Source organism: Rana temporaria, chromosome 9 (assembly GCF_905171775.1).
Source record: "Rana temporaria chromosome 9, aRanTem1.1, whole genome shotgun sequence".
Taxonomy (NCBI): Eukaryota; Metazoa; Chordata; class Amphibia; order Anura; family Ranidae; genus Rana; species Rana temporaria.
Genome location: NC_053497.1, coordinates 32,091,150 through 32,103,556, shown reverse-complemented (window position 1 = coordinate 32,103,556; position 12,407 = coordinate 32,091,150).

Sequence of the window (12,407 nt, the reverse complement as noted above, 5' to 3'; positions counted from 1 at the left end):
CCTGCAGTGCATGCGCGCACGCACATGCTCAGATACGCCAATGCACATGTCCACGGGAGCGCGTGCACACCTTCCCTTGGCACCAGATGGCCTATTTAAGGGGTGCACTGATCCCAGTCTAGTACTGACGGATCTCAGCTGTTCCGGTACCTGTATCCTGTGTTTACCTGCCTGTCACCTGTTACTGAACCCTGGCTTTCCCTGACCCTGCTACTGGATTTCGCTACACTTCCGATTATCGGTTGTTGAACTTGGCTCCCTACTTTGACCTTGCTTCTGCCTGATGACTTTGCACCTTGCTGCCCGTCTGTTACTGAACCTGGCTATCCGTGTGACTACGCTCCTGTCTCTTGTTTGGCTCTACTCTGCTTCCCGGGTATCTGCAACACCGTGCCTGCGACCTGCTGCGGCTTGCTGCCTTCCAAGAATTGCATCATCTGCTTCAGGCTTCCAGAGCCTCATCTGCAGGCACTCGTGTTCCCCTGGGCCCTTGGTTTCTCCTGTCTCCACTCTCAGCGGGACCAGGGCCGGAGATACAAGAGAGGCTGACCTCGTCACTTCAGACTCCGTCCAGGTACGTGACAGGAGCGCAGGAAACGAGCTGAAGTGTCCTCGGGCCTTTTTGGCGCTGTCTGGCGCCCCCCCCCCCCACCTCTGGCCACATTCGGTATTGCATCCCATTGAAGTCAATGCGGAACAAATTATTAGTTTCCATTGACTTCAATGGGAAAACTCGCTTTGATATGCAAGTATTTTGGATTACGAGCATACTCCTGGAATGGAATATGCTCGTATTTCGAGGTTTAACTGTAATTGGACTTTTAGATGCTGAAACCTCCTAATGGAATAATATCTGACACAGTGATGTATAAAATCCCAAATTTATTAAATACATAGGGCCAGATTCTGAAAGGACTTACGACGGCGCAGCGCCATGTACGCCGTCGTAAGTCCTAATCCAACCCATCGTATCTATGCGTCTGATTCTTAGAATCAGTTACGCATAGATATCCATTAGATCCGACAGGTGTAAGTCTCTTACGCCGTCGGATCGTAACTGCATTTTTCCGCTGACTGCTAAGCTGATTTACGCGTCAAAATATGTAAATCAGCTCGATATACGCGAATTCACCAACGTACGCCCGACCGACGCAGTAAAGTTACGACGTTTACGTTAGGCTTTTCCCGGCGTATAGTTGCCCCTGCTATATGAGGCATAAGTGCGGCGTACCAATGTTAAGTATGGCCGTCGTTCCCGCCTCAAAATTTGAAAAAGTTACGTCGTTTGCGTAAGTCGTCCGTGAATGGGGCTGGACGTCATTTTCGTTCACGTCGAAACCAATGACGTCCTTGCGGCGTACTTTGGAGCAATGCACACTGGGAAATTCCACGCCGCATGCACCGTTCGGGAAAAACGTCAATCACGTCGGGTCACAGCAGATTTACATAAAACACGTCCCCCTGATCCAAATTTGAATTAGGCAGGCTTACGCTGGCCGATTTACGATATGCCGCCGCAACCTCCAGAGCAATTGCGTTGAGAATACAGCACTTGCCCGTCTAAGTTGCGGAGGCGTAACGTAAATCAGATACGTTACGCCCGCACAAAATTGCGGGGATGTACGAGAATCTGGCCCATAGTATGTCTTATATCATTTAAGAGATGTGTGACAAAAATATGAAACAGCAAACTATGTATACACCCGTAAACAGCCCCTACAACAAGGTGAACAATTTCCTCAAAAGTCCCATTATGTGTAATCATGATCACGATAAACACTGAGGACCAAGGTATGAGAAAAGAGATGCACCTCAACACATTTCGCATGGTAGCTTCTTCAGGGGTTTTCGTAAGAGAGCTGATTCAGTAAGTAGTAGTTATGGAAAACCTCAAAAGAAGCGTTGCATGTTCCCACCAGGGCCCTGCAGAATGGGTCAAATGTCTGTCTCAATCATGTAGGTCTGGAACCAGCCCAAGAGAAGCTGTCCCACAAAACGCATCAGAGATCTAATACACAGGACATGTCAATTCCAAGCTAAATTGATCAAAGTTCTGCCATGCTGCACTGGGAAAAATCTCCCCAGTATAGCCACAAACAACTGCAAAGGTAATGAGCAGCTTCCAAATGCTGATATGGTCACAATGTTAAATCTTCAATCATGGCAGAAAACATCAAAAAGCCAAACACAAAAGGCTCCCTTCCTGGTGTTACAATAACAGCAACATTCCCTATGGAAAGCTACCATTCGAAACGCGTTGAGATGTGTCCCTTTTCTCATACCTTGGTCCTGAGTGTTTATCATGATCATGATTACACATAATGTGACTATTGAGGAAATTGTTCACCTTGTTGTAGGGCCTACAAGAAAAACAGAAATGGAAGGCGCACACACCTATTGCATTACCAGAGATAATATAATATATTTTTTTGTCAACGAAAACCCCTGGAGAAGCAACCATTCGAAACGCGTTGGGCTGTGTCTTTTTTCTCATACCTTGGTCCTGAGTGTTTATCATGATTACACATAATGTGACTATTGAGGAAATTGTTCACTTTGTTGTAGGGGCTGTTTCCGGGTGTATACAGAGTTTGCTGTTTCATATTTTTGTTACACGTGTCTTAAATGATATAAGACATTTTATGTATTTAATACATTTGGTATTTTATACATCACTGTGTCAGATATTATTCCATTAGGAGGTTTCAGCATCTAAAAGTCCCAATACTCTATTCTTTTTGTTCAGTTTTAGATTATCCCCTGATATTTTGTTACATGGTATCCTTGACACAATTCCTGTCCTATACAGGGGGTCCCCGAATTACGAACATCCGAGTTGGGAACGATTCCTACTTACGAATGGGGTGTTAGTGAGGAGCTCCAAGGATCCTGCACTCTATCCTTAGCCATCCTTGCACATAGATGCTGAAAAACAATCTAATTACCTGCCCGTTCCTCTCCATACTCTGCTGTGTCCCGTGCCTGTATTGTGGCGATTCCGCGCGCCCACCGCCATCTCCTGGCCTGTGCTTTGCTGGAGTGAGTCGTTCCTGGCCTGGCTGCGAGTTAAGGGGGCCCCCCTCGTCATCCTGCCTGCCCATCCACAGGCCTGGTATGGTCCTGTGGCCTGCCAGGCCACTAAAACCCGCCTGTCGCGGCCAGGGCCTGGTCCGGCCTAGTGAAGCCTGACGATCACCGCTCTTTCCTGCGCCGCTGTTCCGACTTAAAAACAAATTTGACTTAAGAACAAACCTACATTCCCCATCTTGTTCGTAACCCGGGGACCCCCTGTAGTGGTGTGCTTGGATTTCTCGACTATTGACAAGTTTGTTTCCTGGCATCACAGGGTAGGGGTTCTGTTAGCTCGCCCATAAAAATGGAACTGGTACGGGCAGAGGCGGACTGACAACTCATGGGGCCCCCGGGCAATAGGAGATTATGGGGCCACACAGTATACACCCACATACAGGGCTGGACTGGGACAAAAATGTGTCCCTGGACTTCATCCAGACTGGCCCACTTTGACAGGTCTCTCCCACAGCGGCCGGACAACTCCCTCCCCCCCCCCCCCCCCTTCACTAGCTGTTTTACTTTATTAGAGTAAAACGGCTGGTACTGGTACTCTTATAGGCAGTACCAGTGGGGAAGCCAGACATTATTTCACCCAGGGCAAAGAATCAGTTTGGTGCCCCCCCCCCCCCTTATGGGACAAGATTAGGCAGAAGTGAGAAACTCCCAGGCCATAACTTTTGAGTCAGCTGTCTGTCCCCTCCCCCATGCTCCTCTGTAGTCCCCTCTGCTCCTCTTTTCCCCCCCAGTTGAGCGCTGTGGGCAGGGAGATGAGGTGAGCGCTGCGGGAAGGGGGAGACAGAGGAGCAGAGAAGGGCGGCGTTCCGCTGTCACTGAAGCCGGCCCACCGGGAAACTCCCTGTAGTCCCAATGGCCAGTCCATCCCTGCACACATACAGAATACACACACAGTATACACACACACACAGTATACACACACACACATACAGTACACACACACACTGAAAAGGTACTGGAAAGGCGGGGCAGCTATAATCTTGGGATTTTTTTTAAAAAAACTGAGATTTTTACATACTGTCCCTGTTTTTTTTTTTAGGCTGGCAACCCTGATGGGGCCCCCTAGTGGCATGGGGCCCTCAGGCAGTGCCCGAATGGTCAGTCCGCCCCTTGGTACTGGGTACTCGTTTTTAGACTTTTGCGTGGCATTATACCTTTAAAACCTCTACATCAGCCGCGTTCAGCTAGAATTTGCATGACTGAAGATTTGTAAGAACAGAAGGTCTATAACATGCCATTCCTGTAACCCAGCCCTGTGTGTTCCAGATATAGAATAGGAGGGTGAGATATATGTATATTATCAGCCCCAGCCCTTACGTTAGTCAGGTGTGAGTCATGTTTCCTATTGCCTTGTCTTGTGTTATAACCTGAATCTGCTGACAACTGCGGCTCATATACTAGCTAAGGCCGGCCATACAGTAGTAGATGTTCATATAATAAAAAATAAATGTTTTCAAAACGTTAATTTAATTTTCTAATTGATGTAAGGTCATTTTGGCTTCCTTTTTTTTTCGACCACAGCGATGAAAAAAATTCAAAAGAGCAGAATGGATTTTTTTTTTCCGTGAAATTTCTAACAGTGAATGTGCTTCTCGTTCAGGAAAGACCATTCATTCCAAAATCATATGTTAAAAGCAAAACTTTTAAATGACATTGGTCAGGTCATTGAATGTATTTGTATGAAAGTCCGTGTGAAAATCTACTAGTGTATGGCTAGCTTTAAGGAGCCAATACATTCTACATTCTTTTTCATTTTAACCAGCGGGTTGAAGAAAAAAAAAATGTCCCAATTCAGTGTAGATGGGGGGATCCTCCCCACTGTGGTATTGTATTCTGACAGCAATTTTTCAAAGCCGGGCACCCCTTCCATAGACTCCCATGTTAAACGGTAATTTCTCTTGTGAATTTGGGGACCCAGTACCGGCCGGTCGTAGGTCTCCTGGACCCGGAACTTGGCACACATGTAGCCCCATTTCTCCTCTATAAGTGTGCAAAGTTTGTTGTCTGGGGGACCTACGGCTGGGGAGCACCGTTTTTTTTTCAAAGCCGGGCACCCCTTCTATAGACTCCTATGTTAAACGTCAGTCTAGTCATGGGCACAGTGAGGCATGCACATGGACACAGTAAGGCAAAGTGAGGCATGCAGATGGACACCCTAGGCTTATACTCGAGTCAATATGTTTTCCCATTTTTTTTATGGTAAAATAAGGTGCCTTGGCTTAGATTCGGGTCAGCTTATACTCGAGTATATATGGTATATGTAAACACTCGCCTTCTAAAACAGCCTATTTAGTTTAAAGTTGTTGTAATGGCAATTTTCTTTTTTTAACCACTTAAGCCCCGGACCAAAATGCAGGTAAAAGACCAGCCCCCTTTTTGCGATTCGACACTGCGTCGCTTTAACAGACAATTGCGCGGTCGTGCGACGTGGCTCCCAAACAAAATTGGCGTCCTTTTTTTCCCACAAATAGAGCTTTCTTTTGGTGGTATTTGATCACCTCTGCGGTTTTTAGTTTTTGCGCTATAAACAATAATAGAGCAACAATTTTGAAAAAAATTCAATATTTTTTACTTTTTGCTATAATAAATATCCCCCAAAAACATATATACATTTTTTTTCCCTCAGTTTAGGCCAATACGTATTCTTCTACCTATTTTTGGTATAAAAAAAACACAATAAGCGTTTATCGATTGGTTTGCGCAAAATTTATAGCGTTTACAATATAGGGGATAGTTTTATTGCATTTTTATTATATATATTTTTTTTTTACTACTAATGGCGGCGATCAGCGATTTTTTCGTGACTGCGACATTATGGCGGACAATTTTGACACATTTTTGGGACCATTGTCATTTTTACAGCAAAAAATGCATTTAAATTGCATTGTTTATTGTGAAAATGACAGTTGCAGTTTGGGAGTTAAACACAGGGGGCGCTGTAGGAGTTAGTGTTCACTTTGTGTGTGTTTACAACTTTAGGGGGGTGTGGCTGTAGGACTGACGTCATCGATCGAGTCTCCCTACATAAGGGATCACTCGATCGATGCAGCCGCCACAGTGAAGCACGGGGAAGCCGTGTTTACATACGGCTCTCCCCGTTCTTCAGCTCCGGGGAGCGATCGCGACAGAGCGGCTATAAACGAATAGCCGAGCCGTCGTCCCGGATCGCTCCCCGAGGGAACCCGACCGCCGCAAGTACCGGGGGGGGTCCCGATCGGACCCCCGCCCCACAGAAAGGCGGGGACGTACATGTACGCCCATATGCCTGTACGTGCCATTCTGTGGACGTACATATACATGCGGCGGGCGTTAACCGGTTAATAAGAAAGCAGAGAGACACCAGGGATTTCATACAAAGGAAGCAATACAAAGAGAACAGGAGATTTTTTTCATACAAGTACATGGTACAGCAGCCACATATCAGGAATATGAAATGTTGGGTTTACATATTTTTTAAGGACAGGTTAATAGAATAATACTTAGCAGTGTTGTAAAAAAAACATTTAATGGTTTTCGAATGAACACACAACTGGACTAATGTCTTCTACTGGAGATAATCCGATAGCAGTCCTTGACTTTTCATAGTTTGATACACCTGTACCAGCCAGTGTGAAAATCCATCCACTTTAGAACTATAAAGTTTGCTCACAGCTCCAACAAAAAAACGTATCGAAACAACAGTTAAAAATAATAATAATAATAATAACTGTGCAGAGTAGCGTACCTTTGTAATTACAATGTGTAGATATAAAATGTACGAACCGCAGATATTAAATATTAGACCTCTGGCTCAGAATGAAGGTTGATCCCCCTATAGATATTCTGGATTTTCACTTTGAACTTAGTGGTCCCTCTTGTGTTAACCCGTCTTTCAGAACAACGGCAACTTTTTTATGTTGAATGGGTTCCACCAAAATGTTAGGGCTAGATTCACATACATTTCCCCTGGCGCAGCGTATCAGTGATACGCTACACTGCCGTATCTTACCTGGCGGAATTTCGAATCCACATCGATTTTGAGCAGTAAGTTACGGCGGCGTAGTGTATCTCTCGGCGCGTAATTCAAATCGGCGGGGAGGTGGCGTGATTCATTTAAATGAAGCGCGCCCCCACGCCGATTGAACTGCGCATGCTCCGTTTTGAAATTTCCCGCCGTGCTTAGCGCGAAATGACGTCGCACCGATGTCATTTTTTGAACGTAGACGTGAGGTACGTCCTTTCCTATTCACGGACGACTTACGCAAAAAAATAAAAAATTTAAATTCGACGCGGGAACGACGGCCATACTTTAACATGGCATGTCTATCTATACGCCGCAAAATAGCAGCCTTATCTTTACGCCGGGAAAAGCCGACTAGCGACGACGTAAGAGAATGCGACGGCCGCGCGTACCTTCGTGGATCGCCGTAAAAAGCGAATTAGCATACTCGACGCGGAAAACTACGCAAACTCCACCCAGCGGGCGCCGAAGTATTGCACCTACCATCCGAAGGCGTACGAAGCCGTACGCCTGTCGGATCGAAGCCAGAAGCCGTCGTATCTTGGTTTGAGGATTCAAACTAAAGATACGACGTGGCAAATTTGAAAGTACGCTGGCGTATCAGTAGATACGCCGGCGTACTCTCACTGTGAATCTGGCCCTTAGTTTCCAAGGTAATCCCCATTATTCTTAAAAATATTTGATCTCAATTTAGAACTGCAATGCATTCTGGTCCATGTGATATTAGTAGGTTAAGATTGAAAACCTGAACAGCGTTTTGCTCATTCCACAGGAAAACCTTAAAATATCTATAGAAATACTTAGAAATATTAAGAATAATATAAATTATTGCATCCCAGTGTACTCCTCTAGAAACAGACCACCCCTATAATCTGGGGGGAGCAGCCAAAATAAAATCATATAAAATTCCTCCAACAACTAAAATAATAATATTAATACAACATATTCGTTTTATTTAAAGCTGAACTCCAGTCAACCCTCATGCCGCGTACACACGATCATTTTTCGGCATGAAAAAAAAAAATGTTTTTTAGCATGTCGAAAAAAAACGAAGTTTTCCCAACTTCATCATTAAAACGACGCTGCCCACACACCATCGTTTTAAAAAAATGATCTAGCAAAGCGCGGTGACGTACAACACGTACGACGGCACTATAAAGGGGAAGTTCCATTCGTCTTTGGGCTGCTTTAGCTGATTCTGTGTTAGTAAAAGACGATTCGCGCTTTTCTGTCTGTTACAGCGTGATGAATGTGCTTACTCCATTATGAACGGTAGTTTTACCAGAATGAGCGCTCCCGTCTCATAACTTGCCTCTGAGCATGCGCGGGTTTTTTACGTCGTTTTAGCCCACACACGATCATTTTTTACAACCCGAAAAACGACAACGTTTAAAACGACGTTAAAAAATGCAGCATGTTCGATTTTCAGAACCTGAAAAATGATGTGAAGCCCACACACGATCATTTTAAATGACGTTTTTAAAAAACTACGTTTTTTTTCATGCCGAAAAATGATCGTGTGTACGCGGCATAACAAATAGCTTTTTGGTGAACTTCCCCCCCTACAGAGTAAGGGTTAAATGGTTAGTTCACCTTTACCATAAAACTGTCTCTGCAAGTAAGGGGGTTATTATAGAGAAAAACAAACTGTGCAGCTTTGACCAAAGTTAAAGGATCACTAAAGGAATTTTTTTTTCTTTTTTTTTAACCACTTGCTTACTGGGCACATATACCCCCTTCCTGCCCAAGGGAAATTTCATCTTTCGGCACTGCGTCGATTTCACTGACAATTGCGCGGTCGTGCGACGTGACTCCCAAACAAAATTGCCGTCCTTTTTTTCCCCACAAATAGATATTTCTTTTGGTGGTATTTGATCATCTCTGCGGTTTTTATTTTTTGCGCTATAAACAAAAAAAGAACGACAATTTTGAAAAAAAAAACACAATATTTGAAATTGTTGCTATAATAAATATCACAAAAAAAAAAAAATGTTAAAATGTTAAATTAAAAAAAAAAAAAAAAATGTTCTCAGTTTAGGCCGATATGTATTCTTCTACATTTTTTTTTTTTTTTTTTACCAAAAATAACGCAATAAGCGTATAGTGATTGATTTGCGCAAAAGTTATAGGCCCGGATTCAGAAAGCACTTACGCTGACGTATCTTCTGATACGCCGCCTAAGTGCACGGATGCGCCGTCGTATCTATGGGCCCGATTCTTGAAATAAGATACGCCTGAATTTTGGCTCCATCCGACCGACGTAAGTCTCCTACACCGTCGGAGCCTGGACGCATAATTACGCTGGCCGCAAGGGGCGCTTCCATTGATTTACGCGTTGAATATGCACATTACCAAGATACGCCAATTCACGAACGTACTTGTGCCCGTCGCTGTAATCTATGCCGTTTACGTAAGGCGTACATCCGGCGTAAAGTTATTCCACCTAAAGCAGGTGTAAGTCATGTTAGGGTATGGACCAGGGAACAGCCGTCGTATTTTACGTTGTTTACGTAAGTCGTACGTGAATGGGGCTGGGCGTAGGTTACGTTCACGTCGTAGGCATTGAGCCGTCGTATCTTAGGGAGTATATGCGACGTGATTCTGAGCATGTGCGCGCATGCGCCGTTCGTCTGGCCCTTCATTTACATGGGGTCACGCTTCATTTTAATAGATCACGCCCACTACCTTCCTACTTTGAATTAGGCGGACTTACGCCGGCCAATTTACGTTACTTCGGCGCAACAAAGGGAATTTGCTTTGTGAATACTGTTCTTGCCTCTCTATGTTACGTCGGCGTAGCGCATATGAGATGCGCTACGCCGCTCTAAAGATGCGCCGATCTACGTGAATCCGGGCCATAGTGCCTACAAAATAGGGGACAGAATTACATTTTTTTATTATAATTTTTTTTTTAAAGTAATGGTGGCAATCTGTGATTTTTATTGGGACTGTGACATTATGGCGGACACATTGGATAATTTTGACACATTTTTGGGACCATTCACATTTATACAGTGAACAGTGCTGTAAATATGCATTGATTACTGTATAAATGTGACTGTCAGGGAAGGGGATAACACTAGGGGGCGAGGAAGGGGTTAAATGTGTTCCCTAGGAGTGATTCTTACTGGGGGGGGGGGGGACTGACTGACTGGGGGAGGTGACTGATCTGTGTCCCTATGGGACACAGCATCAGTCTCCTCTCCCTGACAGGACGTGGATCTGTGTGTTTACACACACAGATCCACGTCCTTGGCTGTGCAACGGCCGATCGCGGGTACCTGGCAGACATCGTGGCCACTAGGCACGCGCACCGGTACCTCAGTGACGCGGCGGGCACGCGCGCCCCCCAGTGCCCGAAGGAGCCGAGGACGTCAATAGACAACCTCCCGGCATTGTAGAGCCATCTTGTGGCCTTTAAAGTACAATGCTCAAGGCTCCAAGTGGTTAAATAACAAAAACATGCAGAGTGGCCCCGAACCTGGTCTTCTTGGGTCCCTCGGCGGCTGTCTCGGCTCCCCCCCGCAAGGACTTAACACCTTCATGTGAGAGAGCTTGCATGGTGTTGAGTGCTTGCGGGCGCGCTCTCGTGATACAGCCGGCGGCCATAGCCGCTCACTGTATCACTCGGCCCCACCCCTCGGCGCGCCGCGTCATTGGGTGTGATTGACAGCAGCCAATGAATGAGCCAGGAAGACTGCCGAGAAGCCTGCTCGTTCACGGCGCAGGACTTTCGAGGGGTCAGGTAAGTAATCGGGGGGGCGCTAATACTCAGATGTTTTTTCACCTTAATACATAGAATGCATTAAGGTGAAAAAACATTTACCTTTACAATCCCTTTAAATAATGCCCTTTGCTATAGTTGTAGGCTTTCTAAAAATAAAAACTCCCAGAGTTGGAATTGCCTTGTTGCTAGGACGTTGCTAAGGTAGCCCCAGCTGATTCAAACTCCTTTGCATGTGCTCTCTTGCCTGTTGCAGTAGCTTTTAGCTCACTAATGAGATAAAGGACCACGCATGTGCAAGGATTTGGGAGCTCTCTCTGGTGATGGTGAGGGTGAGCAATAATGGCTGGGAGTGTCATAGCAACGTCTTAGCAACAAGGCAGAATGGGATGATGCCATCTCCGGGAGCTTTTGGGACAAGCTTAAGGACTGAGGTACATAAATGGCCTACATCTATAGCAAAGGCACTATTTAACTTTAGTCAAAGCTGCACAGTTTGTTTTTATCTACAGGCACCCCTTACATGCATTGGGAGGTTTCAGGTAAAGGTGAACTCTTTAAGACGTTAGTTTGGAGGTGCAAGACTGGCAAAGGGGAGCAGTCTATCCTGGAACCAGTGGGGCAAAAGCCTGCAGTGGCAAAGTAAAAGGAAAGTAGTCTTCTGCTTTACACCCCACTAGACTCAACGATCAATTAAAAGGTTAGCTCACCTTTACAATAAAATGGCCCATGCATTCCAGCATCCCCACTGCATTAAAACACTGCTCAGGTATTGAATAAGAAGCATTTTTTCAATTTCTTACCTGCAAGTCATGCATGGCTTCTCCCAAACCCCTTTGAAAAACTCCTAGGTAGGTGTCAGGTTGGGGTCAGGGATGCACCACAGGGTAGTGAACCCTATAGCCGACTGCTGCTATCAGAGAGGAAGCGTGAACCCAAGATCGCCCAGGGCGCGGAGTCTAAGACCCAGCTTTGTGTTCACCAGAGCCTCTAGTGGTGGGGATGGCCTTCACCGCAGCTGGATCCAGGTCACGACCCCTAGGTCACGCTCCGCAGAGAGAGAGGGGAAGCAGCAAGCAGGACAAATGGTAGTGATGGGTAAGCCGAGGTCAGGGCAACAGGCAGACTAGGGTAACCGAGGGACAGGCAAAAGGTCAAGGGCACACTCAAACAGGAGAAGTCAGGGACGAGCCAAAAACGGTACACAGGAAGATAATCGTAGCACACTGCAGACAGGAACTTAAGCAAACAACACTGTTGAACAGCACTGCAGGCCTGTAGTGCAACAGTTAATATAGACTCCCTGGCATGGCCTGGGTGGGGGCCATACAGGAAGTAGAGGAGATAAGAAGGCAACCAGAACAGAGTCAGGCCTTTTAATGGACAGATGGAAACAGGTAAGCTGCCAGACTATTGCATATCCATGACAGTAGGCAACTGAGAACCCCCCCCCCCCCCTCCATTTCCTCAGGCCTACTTAGACAGCACAGGGCAGACACAAGGCATGCACCCCTTATTTCATCTTTACAATAAAATTATAAGCAGCAGGGCTAGGAAAACGGGGGGGAGAGGGGCAGAAGGGACATGTGCCCTGGG